Here is a 17,893-nt window from a genome sequence, read left to right as displayed (position 1 = left end):
ATCCTCCACATAACACCAAGATGTCTTTCTCCTCTATCCACCCCACCACCTCCAGATGGCCCCTTCCCTTACTTCGCAGGGGGTCGGCTGCGCCCCTGCCTTCGTCTTCAGGCAGGATATGCAGAGTCCGAGCCCTAGGATTGTAAGCTACGGACGGGGCCTACGCCAAAGAACTTGATTGCTTGCTGAGATATTAATAAATGTTAATGGCTTCAGTATTTATTCTCCCGAGTCTTTCTGGTAGAACTAAATCTATTCTTTAGCTGCCACACCCAGAATATCATGATCCCATTGTGATGGAACGACTTCATGAATAAAGGTAGCTACTTATTTTTCATTTATCATTTACCGTTCAAAAGATTGCGGTTGGTAACAAATTTTGTTTGTAAAGTCTATTCTGCTCATCAAGGCTACATTTATTTGATCAAAAATATTGTAAAAACAACAATACTGTGGAATATTATTCAAGTTTATGCTGGCTTAGTATGTAAAATGATTAGGCAGCCTGACCCAAGCTTGAATATGAAATAACCGCAATTTAACACTCTGACAATCATCCTCTGAATAGGCTCATTGCCAGTAGTTAGCCAAAGGAGGGTTAATCTTTTTGCTGTAACAGCATTGATTGGTACTAAATGTGAGAGCCGGGCTAATATTACACAGAAACTTGCCATGAGGAAGTAAATCCTCATTTTATGGACAGGACCCCTCTTGGTGTGCATTAAAGGTTTATTAAGAGATTTTTTTTAAGGTAATAAAGATCAAGTTTGAGCATAAATGAAGTCTTAGATCATCTGTGGAGAAATATAAGTGAGAACATATCTAATTATTTCACCATATGAGAAAGTCGAGAACCTGCAGGACGCCAATTAGCAGGACTATAACACACTTACTTTCTTCAGAAGTACAATTGGACATTCAATGTTTTTAACAATATAATTCTAGTTTCCTTCGCTTTTAATTCATTTTTGATAGTACTAATTTAATTTTATCAGTTAAACAGCTCGTAAAAACACTTTATCAGTAGAAAATGAATGGGGTTCTTCATTAAGTATTATGCAATCATTTAAGATATTTCTCATAGAACCTTTTTGGCATAAAGGATTCTTTAAAATTGAGTCAAGAGGGTTCTATATAGAACCCCAAATGGGTTTTTCACAGTGGTGCCATAGAATAACCATTTTGGTTCCCAAAAGAAAATTTCAGTGAACAGTTCTTAAAAGAATCATGTTCTCCTACATTACAGCATGCAATGCAAATCATGCTGTACATCTACTTCTTTCACTATTGGGTGAGTGTGTGGAACAAGATTTTGAGTAAAAATAACAACAGCAACAACAACCTCTGAGACTGAAATTGCCAGTTGTTCAATCCCCAGGGCCACACATACACTCAGTACAACTTAACACTCCAGTAATGATAAGTACCGATGACAGTCATTCCTGTTTATTATTTTACCACTAACAATTTATATTTAACCTGACTTCCCTGAGCATTGTGGAAAAAGATGGTTTAGAATGGGGTATAGACTGTCGGAGAGTGATTATGAGGAGGCAGAATTACGCCAGCTGCTGTAACACAGCGGCTGTGCCTTTTGTGCTTTTGGTCCGTGCGCAATAAATCTCTAAAGAGATCACCTGACCTGACTGCTACATTGAATCGTATCTCAGCGCATGAGAAGGCACCTTGGGATATGTGTTAACAAGCAGAGCAAGACAGTGGAACACATAGAACACAGTCTTGTGCTGCGAATTAACAATTGACCCTTCGCAGGGAGCTTGATTGACAGGTGATCTGACCAATCATACTTCGCCATCCGCCATTTTGTCCGACAAAGCAGACAGGAGAGTTAGTAGACTAACATGGGAGGATTTGAAAAAAGCGGAGTGTACTGACGTCTTTCTGCTGTTAAAACAACATTCCTTTTTATGTTCATTCATGTTTATTTAATGCCATAAATTAACTAAAAGGAGGAGATGATCGGTTCACGAGCAGCTTTAACTGAGGCTCTACAGCGATCTGTCACGACACATTAAAGAGACATTATTTATTGTTTAAATTTTATTAATATGTTTAATATCAAAAGTAACCGAAAAGTAACCTGGTCTGTCCTGTCTGTCAGTGTGTTGTCAGTGTCCTCTCTGCTCCGCGATGTATTTTTCACTGCGTGAGAACATGGTGTGGCCTGAGAGCGGTGTAGCTTGTCGGACATAGCGACAGTAACTAAGGGGGGCGGGTCTTTGCGAACGGTAAATTAAAAACAAATATAATATAATGTATAATATAATAATATGGTTGTATTTCGGTAATCACAGTTCGAGATGTACAGCATATCGCACGGCTGTGAATGAGATATTGCGTTTATACAACAGAACGACGGCACATGTGAGTAAATAAATAAAAAGCAACAATGGAGTGTCTTTAAAAACCATCTGGATTCAAAACTCAAGTTGACAGTTTAACAATTAAGCCAGAGCCTCCATTACTAATTCTAAAACGTCACTTTAGAACTATAGCAACGAAGTAACGATGAGTCGCTCCAGTTTAGCTTGTTGTATTGTATAGAGTATTATGAGAGTGAGATCAACTAAGCGAGTGCATTATCTGCATATAGCTGAGATTCTTCTGGTAAATGTTCATAATCACAAAATCAGTTTGAATGTTTGCTGTGGAAAGCGATATATATTGTCCTTCTCAAAGATTTCCCATAACAGTGCTAAAACAACTTCCTTGTTCACAACCAGTCACTCAAAGACATTATTTGCCGCTATCTATTGGTGTAGTAACTGTCACTGAAAGCGAAATCACAATCACTAATGGAACTCAATAGCAAATATGGCATATATATCAGATTAAAAAAAAATATTATTGAACAATAATATTTAAATGAAAAACAATAACCATTATGAAAGACAATAGGAAATAAACACAAGCAAACAGTTCAGTCAAATGTACAAAAGCAGCGCTCTAGTAGGCCCTATACACTATGATTTAAGCTAAATATTTCCAAAATATAAAGTTATTCAACTTAATTTTCCCATCAACCCAAATCGGTTGATCTGGACCAAGTAATAGATTAATAAGACCAAAGATGAATTATGTCTCATTCACCACTATCTATGTAAGCAAATTCCCAAAATGACTGGCAGAGATGGAGCCGGTCTCACGGGTACACGAGCGATGAACGGCCGCTGACGTTCTGGAGCTCACGTCTGTGAAAGCGTCTAAACAAATTTTGAAATAGGCACTATGTTTATACTGTATATGAGCTACATATTTGAGGTCTAAACTTTCTTGGCTAAAAAACTCTTAAAACTACACTATGAAAAAATATGGTGGATTTGCTTGACCGCCATGACAGTCGCTGCAAGCGGAGTCATAAAAACGGTGAAATTGTTCCAGTGCAGATACTGGGGGAATATAATATAATATAATACATATATTATATGATATTATATAAATATATAAACTGAATATTTATGTGGATGAACTATTCCTTTACATTTGGCCTTGCAACTGAGGAAGTATAAAGCCATTATTTTGTCAGTTTCAGCCCAATTCATCTTTCCAAGTTAGGAGGCCCTGCTCTGTCTGAAAATAACAGATATTTATCATAGTTCGGTTATGTTGTTCTGGAAGCCATTTAAAGGCAATTATGAACAATCCAAATGAGGATGATTAAAAAGTAATAGCCCAAAAATGTGCAAATCCAATCTGAGTGCATTTTATGAAATGGGATTTCAATGGATGATAAAAGCATTAATAAAAACTCATAATTCTGATGTTGTTGAGAGTGAGATATTAGGATTTTATTGCATCATACCAACAAATGCATTTATTTTTGCAACAGACAAATTTAGGAGCATAATGCCCATCCAAATCATAATGATAATGGCTCTTTGATAGCTTAAATATTTTGGACGATTACTGCTTTATGCTTTTCTGTCATCACCCTTCTTTTTACATCAATTCTGTGTTCTTTTTAAAGTCAGATGTGGGTATTGAGTTATAATGTGTTCTGTTTTCTTATATTTTAACTATACCATGCTAGGTTTTACAAATATTAGAAATAACATTCTATTGCACTTTGGTCTTTGAAGATGAAACTTTGAAAATGAGAATTCAAATTCCACATAAATGTAATGCCACACTGGCTGAAAGTCACAGTCCAGCTTGGATTGTATTATGTATGTGAATATATTTATACTATAATACATTTATGTTTATTTATTAGGCCCTGAATTGTAATATGACATTTCTGAATGAACTGTTTATCATTTCAGTGATCCATTTTAAGCTTGTTTTAATGAGGTTGTCATAAGGAGCTTACAATATACAGTACAACAACTCTTGTATTAATTAAAATAAACATGAGAAAATACAATGCAAATCTGAAATTATCCATAAGAAATTACACTGTAAAAAGTTTTGTCAGGTGTAAAAAAGGTAAATTAACTGGTTTGATTCAAGTCAAAAACACTTAGTTACTGAATAAATCACTATTACATTACACCAACAAAAGTCATATTTAAGAATCAGATCAGGCAAAAAATATCGTTATGGGAATATTTGTATGTTAGCAGTTCTTAGCCTGCATGTGACAGACTTCAGACACAAACTCAACTACTTAAATCACATTGAAGCAAATATCTGTTTCAGGACGCTCATAGAGGTCTGCTCTACCTAACGCTAATTTCCTAAATTCGTTCATCTAGGATTCACAGCTGATTCACCACACTGTGGAGCAAAGAACGAGACACGGTTATAGAGAATCTCAGAGTGTGTAAGACATTAAGGATAGATGACGTGAACACATTGGTTTATAATTGAACAGAACACAAAGCCAATTTCAGTTGCGGCTAGTTTTCTTCATTTGAAAAATATTTGGATAACTGCAAGTTGGATAGTGGCAACACGGCTGTCACAACAATTGCAATTACTAATTCAGCAATGCCGATTTTAAGGAGTTATTATTAAACTCCCGAAAACTCCATGGCCATTTTCATAAGGAGTATGTTTTTTTAGGTTTTTTTTTTTAATGTTTTTTTGTTTTGTGTTTTTTCGGCCAGGTTATAAAATGTTAATTAAATTTTTTGATTAAAAAATAACAATACTTTTTTTTTTTTAATAATTCATTTAAAAATAATTGTAAAAATCCACAAACAATTGGAGGGCCTTCAAATAATATCGTAGTGGACAATGGGGGACCTTGAAGTCAAAACGGTTGAGAATCACAGACGAAGAAAACAAATGATGCCTCTATTAAAAAAACAAAACAACAACAACAAAATTTTTTTTTGAAATTCAACAATTTTATAGTCTTATCAGAGGGCGAAAAACTATATCAGAAAAACACATTGGTCAATCTCAGGCTAGAATAACCTAACTGAAGCCCAGTCTTTATTGTTGTCACGTTGTGGGTTTTGTTTCTTGTTCCTTGTTCTTGTCTGTCATGTGATCCACTGTTCTAGTCATGTGATCCTACCATGTGTTCCCTGGTCTGTTGTGTCATATTGTCATTGGGTCATTGTTAAATTGGTCAGATGTCCCTTGTCTTGTCATTAGTCTTTTGTGTATTTAGCCCTCATGTTTGCCCTGTGTCTTTGTCGAGTTTTGAATGTTCCAGTAACGTTGTGATTGTTCCATGTCCTACTTCCTATAGTATATTCTATGTTTCAGTTTTGTTTTGAGTTTTCATGCCTTGTCATGCCTTTCCTTTATGTTGATTATGTTTTGGAATTAAAGTTGCTCTTGGGTTCTTTTCAACTTACCTCCAGTGGATTGATTTGTGACAAATACCTGGTTAGTAGTGATGGGATGTTCAGATAATTTGACTGACTCTCTTGTTCGATCTCCTTCATCAAAATGAACAAATCTTTTTTGAGTAATTTCGTTCATTTAAGTGGCTTTAAGTCTCTCTGTGGTCAGTAAAAAAAATCCCAGCATGTCCTTTGAAAAAGAGTAGGGTTTAACCCCGGCCTCCTGGCCAAATTTGCCCTTTGGCCTCTGTCCATCATGGCCTCCCCATATACTAATCATCCCCATATATAATGATTGGCTTCATCACGGTCTCCTCTCCACCAGTAAGCTGGTGTGTGGTGGGCATTCTGCCACAATATGGCTGCCGTTGCATCATCCAGGTGGATGCTGCACATTGGTGGTGTTTGAGGAGATTCCCCCTTCCATATGTGAAGCGCTTTGAGGACCCAGGAGTGAATTTAAGAAAATATAATTGGGGACACTGGAATTTGTCTGTTACGTTCTTCAAAAAATCCTAAAGTAATTATTCTTAGGTACTAATCATTATGGATTTGTATTAAGGCGAGACACGGCAGGCAAAAACATAGTTTTTTTTTTTTACTGGTCAATTTTGAGATTTTGGCCTATTTGTCTTCAATAACATATCATCTTTCAGACGTGTGGTGAAAAAAAGTCCAAAATACACATTTAGGTCTTTATTTTACTACGCTTTGTCTATTTGCGTCTGTAGATTGTTCCGAAATTCAACAAAAGTTGGCGTTCTAAATCAACGTGCTGCTCCGCGATCTCTCTCTGCTTCCTTTAATCTCACACATCGCTGGAAAGCGCTCTCTCTCCTGTACAATGCTGTCAGATCCAAATATGGTCATTTCCTTTTTATCAGCAACCAATCGCGAAAGTCCAATGGGCATTTAACTCTAAAACCGAAATCTCATTGGCTGATGTCAATTTCTGACAACGTGATTCGTTCAGATGCATCACGTGACGCGCTCTGACATTTAGATGTGTGTTTTTGACTTTTTTTCTGCTCAGTTAAAGGCCATAAATGCTGTGTTTATAATTTTTGATGTGATTTAGGTGGTTTGTATTGTTGTTGCTAATGATTTGATGAGATATTGTGTCTGTAAATAGTTGTTTCCACTAAAAAAGTATGAATTTTTACATTACAAATCTTGCATGCCTTTTTCTCTAAATTAGTTTTTTGTCACTCATTCTCCAGTATAAACATCTCAGCCTATGTAGCACCTATGTACACCAAACTTACCAGTTATACACTTAGCAGTATTCTGAAGATATGTTCAGAGGGATTTGTTAATAAATCATTCCTGGCCTGATATGTGACATTCTAATTGATATTTTAAAGCTGTGGACAGTATATTTTGATTTCCTTGGTAATAAAAGCATATATCCTGAAATCTTTTTTCATCTTGTGTGTAATCAAAATGCAAAAATAATTTTGCACCTGGCTTTATCATATGTTCAGATCTATCTACTGAAAATATATGCAACATTGCGCATATTTAATGAGATAATGCCCAATTTGCATAATTAAACATACAAATTTCAAAAACTTGTTATACTTTTTTTTATGAACTTGTGTAAGTAATCAACTGAGGAAGTTTCATGGTGAAATCTATTATTAAAAATGTTTACCCTATTCACCTGTAGTGTCTCGCCTTAATGCATCTACTCATGGAAAACCCTTTGGCATGAAAGTTGACTATCATTTAATGCAAAATATGCGGAATGGAGAGAAAAAATCCACCACACTGTATTTGACCCCAGACCTTAGGAAGGAAATTTCACCGCAGAGCTTGAGGAACTCAAAAATAGAATTGAATCAGCTCATCACTGACCGGTCTCAAACAGCTGTGCACTGTGAGTGTACAGAGGACTGTTATTCAGAAACCGCATGTGTTCAGGAGTCAAGTCGGCCATAATGAAAGAAAAGGGCAAGTGTATGACTGGTTGACTAGTTGATATAATCATCAGACTGTTTGCAGTAATTCAAAGGAAAGCAATTCTTCCTCTACAGTAAATAATATTCACATTCACCAGGATGAAGATGCAAATCCTTTAGCCTCTAAGTGAACAGACAATATGCTAATGGTAGCGGAGGTAAAGTATAAAGAGAGAGCTAAGAGGATTTAAAAAAAAAAAAAGTTTAATGTTTCTGTAGTGTGGAAAGCAGAGACTAAGAGCTAAATCATTCTTGGGATTTGTAAGATCTGGCTCAATGAAAATTCCCAGGTAGTTAATTCCCAGGCACGGAGAATAACAGTCCTAATGAGCTTCTAAGCCTGGCGGATCCCGGATTTCAGCTGTTTGACGCTCCGGCTTTGATCCTGGACCTCTGTTTCAGGACGCTCATGGAGGTCTGCTCTACCTAACGCTAATTCCCTAAATACGCTCATCAACAGGATTCACAGCTGGGCTACACCACACTGTGGAGCAGAGAACGAGACACGGTTATAGAGTATGTATCTCAGAGCGCATCTACATTAAGGATAGATGACTTGAGCTTTGTGTTCTGTTCAATGATAAAACAATGTTAGTTATTCTTGCACCTAGTTTCCTTCATTCGAAAAATATTTGGATACCTGCAGGTTGGATAGTGGCAACACGGCTGTCACAACAATTGCAAATACCAATTCATTGTTCAATGTAAACTCTATTAGAGTACTATCAGCAATGCAGATTTGAAGGAGTTATTATTAAACTCCTTAAAACTCCATGGGCATTTTTATAATGAATGTTTTTTTGTTGGTTTTTGTTGTTTTTTTTGGACAGGTTGTAAAATGTTAATTATAATTTTTGATTAAAAGATAATAATATATATATTTTTTTTATAATTTAAAATTGTACAAATCCACAAACAATTGGAGGGCCTTCAAATATTGTTGTGGACAATGGGGGACCTTGAAGTCAAAAAGGTTGAGAATCACAGATGAAGAAAACAAATGATGCCTCTATAAAAACAGAAACAAATACTGAACTTTAATTCCTAGAGACAATATTTTAGGCCTTATGGGCCTGTTTACACACTTCATGTGTTTTCTCTGATCGGATAGCTCAGATCTTGAAAAAGCCAGAAGTGCCCTTCGAATCGCTTTCGAGATCGATTTAAATCTGATCTCTCAAACCACTTCAAGAGGTGGTCTGAGACGCATTCCAGGCGAAAATGTACATTTTACTCTTCCCAAATTGTTAAAAAATAAACGTGTGAGAGTGTGTTATATAACATGTTAAAGCCAGATGTGACAGCACTAATGCAACATGCATCATCACAGATGAGTATCTGAGCATCTCTTTACCAAGCCAACACGCAAACTGAAGGAAATGAAACTGAAAGTGAGTCGCAGACACTCAACACACAATCATCATTAAAAGTATTGAGACTAAATGACCTTGCCAGTGCTGATGCCGCTCTCTCTCCTATTGCGCTCTTTGATCTTGAAATTAGCTGATGATTAATAAAATGCAGTCTATGTCTGTTGCTTTCATTGATGTAAGCGTTAATGTGAAGGGTAAATGGAACCGTTTTAACAAATCGGATAGCTATCCGATCAGCAAAAACGTATGAAATGACCAGGTGTAAACAGGCCCTATAATTCTTCCATTCTTTTTCTATGAGATCAAAATTCTCAAACAAGCAATTTGCCTACATCGTGTCTTATTTTTCAAGGACTGACAGCCCGAGGAGAGAGCCATCCCTCGCAGAGCTGTTCCTTTTCCTGCTCGTTGCAGTTACCTCTATTGCCACATGAGTCCAGTCAACTAGCTGCTGTGAGCAGCCATTTTGGATCCTCTGGGAGCCCCGTCTCCCCCTGTGCTTCCTCTTCCCCACAGCTTCCCTCGTAAATGTCTCTACCACAGTCTCCCCGGCCCTCAGCGCTCTCTATCTTCCCCTCCCTCACTTCCCCTGTTCTTTCCCTGCTAACGAACTCACTCTGCCGGGGCTCACCGCAGGCGTCTGGGCCTAATTATTCCCTCTTGCCCCACACCTGTGAGATGCCTGTCCATTACCTCCCCTGGCGGTGAGCGGCAAATGTCTACGGGGCCATTACTTGTCAATCAAAACTCAACCCGATCACAAAATGCTGCCGGTCTTCGGTGAGTCCTCGTACTGCCATTGAAAACTGTCAGCCAAAGTGCATTTTTATTGATTTCTCTCATTTATTTCCATCCCCTGATTGTTATTGTGTTTGTCCTGTGCAGTTCCCACAGGAAAAAAACAGACCTGAAGAAGCACTAGTGCCGGAAAGTTGAGAAGTTTGTTGGCTGACTTCATGACTTCATTCGGATTGAGGCTTGATTTTAGGAGATTCGTCATAGATCTCTGTTCCAAATCCTAGTGCATTGCCTTGTTGTCTAATAGCAACTAATGAAGCCCATGCACTACACAACTTTTAAAGTCATTGAATTGCTGGTTTTTTTACACTTCACAAACTGTCTGTCATCGCCAATGTCAGTTAAAGGGATAGTTCACTTTGAAATTAAATGTTGGTATGTTTTAGCTTACCTCAAGGGCATCCAAGATGTAGGAGTCTTTTTTTCCGCAGTAGTTTAAATTTTGATATTTTTAGGTCAAACCGTTCTTGTCTGACAGTCATATCATGCAGGTCTATAGTCACTGTCTCAAAGAGCATGCACAGAGTCCAAATTAAAACAATTCCCCATCGTCCAAATTAAACAATTCCCCATCGTAAGTACACATTGATGGCCTAAGACATGAAACGAGCGGTTTGTGTGAGAAAACGAACGGTATTTATATCGTTTTTACCTCTTGTAACACAGCCACGACCAAGTGATCTGAGGGCGCGGGCGCATCCTGGTGCTTGACGTGTGCGCAGACTGGTGCATAGATGTATACACTAGATGTCTTCTTGGCTACGGCAGTTCATTGGAACGAATGTCTTTAATATACATCTATGCACCAGTCTGCGCACACGTCACACAGAAGGAAGCGCCCGCGCCCTCAGATCACTTGGACGTGGCTGTGTTACAAGAGGTAAAAACAATATAAATACCGTTCGTTTTCTCACACAAACCGCTCGTTTCGTGTCTTAAGCCATCAATGTGTACTTACGATGGGGAATTGTTTTAATTTGGACTCTGTGCATGCTCTTTGAGACATTGACCATAGACCTGCATGATATGACTGTCAGACAAGAACGGTTTGACCTAAATATATCAAAATTGAAACTACTACGGAAAAAAAGACTCCTACATCTTGGATGCCCTTAAGGTAGGCTAAAACATACCAACATTTAATTTCAAAGTGAACTATCCCTTTAAGTTCCAGTCAAAATACATTTCACTTTTCAGGACTTGGGTCTTCTAAATATCTCACAGTATTGCTACACGTTGGTTTTTTCTCAGATTGCATCTTTGATCATTCAAAAATAGCGATTGTTGTGTTTTTCGGCTTTTGTTGGAGCAAAAAATCAAGGATAAAATCATGCACAATCTCACAAATGACAGAAGAGCACAAGAGAATTGACTTAACCCGATTCTTTCATTAGCATGTTGCTAATAGCACAAAGTCAACATCTTAAGTGAAAAGATCATAAATTATGGATTTAGAACACCCTACAAAACAAATAAGTTATCAAAACAATACTCTAAGCACAAACATGCACACTTTTAAAATAAATGCATACCTTTTGCAATGACCTTCAAATCAAGACTTCAGAGCACGCATGATAACTAGGTTTTGGAGTCTGTTCTGTGGAAAAAAATGACAGTACAGCTAACTGTTCATTTGTAGGGCATATGTTGTTTTCAGCAAACAAAACAATCAAGTGAATAATAAAAGACTTAAAGAATATGTCTGTCAAGTTTAAATATGATATTTGGAGCTGCAATGTTAAACAAATCTAGATGTAGGACTTACTGTACAGTAAATATGTATTGGAGGATTGTTTTTATTCTTTAATATTTATTTTATTGTTTCATGTCAAATTTACCATGTAGTTGAATAAATTCAAATAAGTGTCATACTTTTTCCTCATATCTTTCTTTTAAATGTAGATCTTTATAAACATGAGTCATCATCAAGCAGAAAGTTATTGATGGAATGCAAACACTTGTCTATTTTCTTCAAACAGCTGCTGTTGTCAAAGAGATAATTGGTTTGTTATGCAGCCAAAATGAAAAGCTCTGTATATATGTGTGTACGTGTATTCGTGCACATGTGCTTGTGTGTTGATGTGTAAATAATCTGTTCAAAAGTCTTCAAGGCAAACATATGATAATTTGAATAAAGGAGATGCTTCAGGTGTGTCTCAGTGCTTGTTGCGGCTATGAATCATCCAATTTATATAAATTAGTTTGGGAGAGTTATCTTATGGAATAAATTCCATTTCTAGCACACAGGGGAGAATAAAGTACCGTATGAAAATAGCAGTTATGATCATTTTTAAAAATGAATTGATTCAATCAGACATTAGAGCAGATTCTCGAGATAAGCCTATATTATTAAGGTTTTAATATTATGCATTGCAGTTAAACTATCACAATATCATGTGTATACTGTTGTTATTCATTTCTTATTCTTATTATTGAAAATAAAAGGTGAAATTTAAAGCAGCTCTAAAAAAATACATACAAGTTTGAAAACAAAAATGGGACTAAAAAAGTAAAATAAAGACAGATTTTATTTTGTTTGGTCAACTATTCCTTTAAATAAATGAATTATGCATTAAATTGTTAAAGGTCTAGTTAAATATTACATGAAGTCATTGATACTTCTGTTGCATTCCTCATTTATTTATCATTTGGCCAGCAGCCATATCACCCTGTAGCCCAAGACTGGTTGCCCACTGAAGCTAAGCGGGGCTGAGCCTCGTCAGTACCTGGATGGGAGACCTTCTGGGAAAACCAGGTTTCTGCTGGCGGAGGTGTTAGTGAGGCCAGCAGGGGGCGCTCACCCTGTGGTCTGTGTGGGTCCTAACGCCCCAGTGTAGTGACGGGGACACTATACTCTCAAAGAGCACCGTCCTTCGGATGAGACGTTAAACCGAGGTCCCGACTCTCTATGGTCACAAAAAATCCCAGGTCTTTCGAAAGAGTAGGGGTGTAACCCCGGCATCCTGGTCAAATTTGCCCATTGGCCTCTGTCCATCATGGCCTAATAATCTCCATATAGCCTATACTAATTGGCTTCATCACTCTGTCTCCTCTTCACCAATAAGCTGGTGTGTGATAGAGGTCTACACGGGCCCAAAAATTCGTGCCCGAACCCGAAGAGACCCGTAATGTGCTACACCGAACCGACCCAGACCCGTCTATTATTTCAAAATCTGGCCCGGACCCGTGTAGATCCGATAAACGCCATAAATGTGCTACCCGGACCCGACCTGGACCCGTCAATTATTTGAAAGCTGGACCCGAACCCGGTGGGAAGACACAGACCCGACTGGACCCATGGATCCATGTTATTCCTCTCGTTATTCAAGCTTAATCCACTCATTATTTCAGCTTCAAAAGTCCACTTGATGTCACGGTGACGGATGACAAATGTGACAGATTTGCATTTCGACTCGAGTTAACTTGCATATAATAACTTTGAATGTTTGCCCTTTTGAACTAAAGCCTAATAACGATTGCTCGTTCGGGGCCACTGACGTTATTATTTATTTGCTATCATCTCTGTGCTCTCTGCGGCGAGTCTGACCACCAAAACTTTAAGATTAAACAAGACGGTTAATCTATTATTATAAAAATGGGAGAGTAGTAAATAAGTGTTTGGAGAAGTGTAAAGCACGCGGCTTGGCGGAATAAGTCCCACTCTGGTTGTCATAGAAACATGACGCGCTTGAGACTGCACATTCGCGTCAGCTGCCTGGAGCAAACTGAAGAGCTTTTTAGCACAATTTGTTTTAAACCTTATTTCCTGGCTCACACATTTATTATCCTAATTGTACAAGTTGCAAGTTACAAAAAACACACAAGCAGTGCTGACTGACTGTGATCACGGCCGGTTGTTCTCCGAGTCCGATCGACTCGGGTATATACACACCGGGACCCGAAGTAATAGATTGGGACCCGACCCGGACCTGGATGACCATTTAAAATATAGACCCGGATCCCGGGTCTTTGGGTCTCGGGTGCTTCGTGTAGACCTCTAGTGTGTGGTGGGCATTCTGGCGCAATATGGCTGCCGTCGCATTATCCTGGTGGATGCTGCACATTGGTGGTGGTTGAGGAGATTCCCCCTTCCATATGTAAAGCGCTTTGAGTGCCGAGAAAAGCGCTATATAAATTGAATGAATTATTAATTAAAATATTGCAGGTTTATTTTCAACAGCAAAGTGGACACTCAAGAGAGCAGAGCCTGACCTCGATTGACTAGCAGAAGTTTTAAATTGCCATATGCTCTGTTCAATATCCTTCACAGACCCCCCTCTTTCTTTTTTTTTTACTGTAACAGCATTGCAGCACTTCAAACTCAATCAGCTGCTTTGGGAGCATACGCAATTTAATGACAATGTTTGAGTTAGCATCTACAGTATTCTCCCACCCCCTAACTTAATCCAGGTTATACAAATCAGCTGATTTTATATATATATATATATATATATATATATATATATATATATATATATATATATATATATATATATATATATATATATATATATATATATAATATGCAACCCCTTACAAAATGGATCTCCAAATCGGAAATGACAGATTTAGTAAAAGCAATGACCAACTGCTGGCTCTCTGTCACAGGCTGTCCCCCAGTGGATTAATTTGTCATGAACATTAGGGATATCATCCTTCAAGAGTGAGTATGAGAGCCATCGGATTGTCAAAGAAAGGGCACTGGGGATTTGCAGAGAAAGAGAGCGAGCGAGAAGAAGTGAGCGAGGAGGTAGAGCGAGATGGATGTATGTATGCTAGCGTGTGACATTAAACTTCAGCTGTTGTCGCTGAAGACAGGCTAATAAAGTAGATTAGAGAAAACACGGCCGTAAAAGTGTGACATAGGGATGTGCTATTATTAGGGTGCCTTACTGCCAGACTACAATAGGTTCCATGTGAGGTTTCTCAACAGTCTAGATCTCAGTGGTGCAGACATCCGGTCCTGCCCGAGGCTAAATCTTGAGTTGTCAGTGTGTTACTGGCAGAATTCATTGATGGGTCCAAGACACCACCAGCTGGAACCCACAATTACTCCTACTGGGCCATAGGGTTTCCCCCGTCTACAAGGCAAAGCGTGCGGCAATCAAGTCTCAGAGAATGGAGGATTTCACAAGATGTGAAATAAGATTCAATACCAATCCAGGTACTAGATATCAAATGAGGTACAGGTTCAAATCAGGGAACAGCAGAATGAACAGCCTTACAGGAGGGGAACAAGGAAGGCAAAAGATAGTGTTAACTCAATAGAATTTCACAATGGTAAGAAACAGGATTTTGTTTGTTTAGCCACTTTAAAAATAGCAATAATTCTAGTACATGAGGCACCATCAAGAAAGGTTAGATGAAAGTTGAAAACCAAATTATTCTTAATTGTTAATTAGTCTAACTTAATGGGATAGATTACCCAGAAATGAAAATTGTCGTCATCTGCTCACATTTATGTTGTTCCAAACCTGTTCTTCAAAACACATAAAATAACACTAAATGTTTTATTTAACATTTACTCTCCCCATACTGGTGTGGCATTCTAAACAAGATCAGACAAAACACCGACTACGCCACCCTGGGAATTTCACCCAGAGAATGATTTTACTCCCTTATTGAAATGATATTAATACAATTAAGGACACACAGGTACACGTACAATACAGCCAAAGATGGGTTCAAATTTGAAGAAACTACTTTTATTTCAATAATTTAGCACTGTAAAACCATCTCTCGGGGAAGAGAACACAGAAAAAACACAAAATAACTAATTTATAAATGCTGAGGCTTACCGATGGAGGAGAAAGGAGTCAAAGGCAGTTAGAAATCCCAGGGAAAGTTCGCCAGTAAACACAACCACACCACAGTGAACACAAAGGAAAACGAGAAAGTCAACAGCACACCGGAAGGGGACACTACCACCCAGACACCAACACCACCATCGGCTCTCAGTCACTGTAACAAAAAAAAGAATGAAACAAGCACGGACACACGTATTGTTAACCAGGATTCACCAAAAAGAATAGAAAATACAGAAAATCAAAATCTTTACATGCAAGGAACTAACCACTTATCAGAAAGTACAGACAATGACTGCCAAAACCAGCAATGGTTATAAAAGGGCAGTATAAAGAAAACTATATATATCTCTAAAGATATATAAATCCAGTAATCAGAAAAAAAGAAATCAACAAAATATAAATACAATTTTTGATCTAAATTGGAATTAACACAAACAAACATACAAAAATATTTAATGTAACCCCATTACATTAAATGGTTTCATATTTCTCCCTGTTTGCTTCCTTTGGCGTCACATCTCAGGATAAATGCTGTACTCTAGAAAAAAGGTTCAATGGGGTTCTATATTGATTCAATTTAGGGTTCTATTTACTGAATGGCTAAATTTTAAAGACCTCTTTATGCCAAAAAGGTTCTTTATAAAAATAAATGTATTAGATGATTGATTAGATGATAGCATTTGTTTACAAGCTGATTCAAACAACAACAAAAATAAACTCCTGATTATACATAAGATAATCCCATGATGCGAACTCCTAAACGGTTATATGAATCAAGTCCCTGACAGAATCTTTGAAAGTTCTAAATAGAACCTTTTCTTTTAATGGGTTTGTTCACACTTTTAATTTGATTAAAATGCCCTCCGATCACTAGTGTGCACTGAACAAGCGGACCCTGACCCCTGAAAAGGTGGGTCTCGTTTCGCTCCAAACGAACTCTGGTGAAGTTCGACTGAAATATGAACGCAACACAGACCAAAGACATATATGAACCAAAAACAGGATGTGAAGTTACAACATGTGACCATAAAAGGACAGAATGCTCAAGCTGGTTCTTCTCGTTGCCCATAACAGTTCAGTTCCGGCATTGTCTCCTTGCAGCAGATCTTCGTGTGTGTGTGTGTGTGTGTGTGTGTGTGTGTGTGTGTGTGTGTGTGTGTGTGTGAGATGGAGGAATTCCTGGCTCTTCGTGAGTTCTCAGCTGGTAAAAAAAACATGTGTATGTACTTACAATGAGTGCATTTAGCCCACAGCATTGCTGCATGTTCGGTAAATACAGACACAAAAAAACACATCATAAATGTTTTTTTTTTTTTTTTTTTTTTTTTTTTTTTATCTTTAGGCTTGGTCTTAAAAATGACACTGTGCATGTTAAGCAAAACATGACTAAATGTATCATGTAGCCTTCAAAATGAGACACAGCAAAATGACTAGGATAAACAAGGACCTCCGGTGGTGAACACACTAAATTTAGTGTGTTTCAGAGTATGCAGCATAAGAGCAAATAGATGTGCACATGCAAATAGTCCTTGAACTAACATGTTCACAAACACCCCGACTCTTCTGGCCTTGGTCTGATAAGACTAACCAGGTCCTCTGAGGTTCACTTTGACACTCTCTAACATGCATATTAACACATTCAGGCCAATAAACAAACATTCCACTGTTCCTGGAATACATAACGAATCATATATGGTAAATAACAAGCAGGACTACACATGAGTAAATTGACAGTAATGGCACGGCTAGTGTCTCTAAAGAGCTCAGAAGAAGATACATTTCTCTTAGCTCGAATGAATTTCCATCAAGCTTCTGTTTGGCCCAATCAGTGCACACACTGAAGCGCAATCCAATGTAATAGTGTACCAACTGGCACTGAGCTCTGTAATTTAATTTTTTAGCATGTAATGGATAGAGCGCATGGGGCACAACACAACTAGCGCTGAATTAACTTTCACAGGCTACAGCCAGTGAACTCTCGCTACACAATGCTAATTATGCTAATGCTAATCCCCTCATCGCCCTCTTTGCCTCATTGAGAGGACTGATAGCGCAGTCTCATTTCTACCATAACTTACATCCAAATTTAGGAATGCCCTCTTGGATGCAGCAAAAGAGAGTAATTGACTTCTAAACTGGTCTTCACTGCTTAATTCTCAAAAGTATTTCAGTCTCTGCAGTTTTTGGCTCACTTA

The sequence above is a fragment of the Phoxinus phoxinus genome (assembly GCF_949152265.1).
Source record: "Phoxinus phoxinus genome assembly, chromosome: 11".
NCBI lineage: Eukaryota > Metazoa > Chordata > Actinopteri > Cypriniformes > Leuciscidae > Phoxinus > Phoxinus phoxinus.
This window is presented reverse-complemented; position numbering follows the sequence as displayed.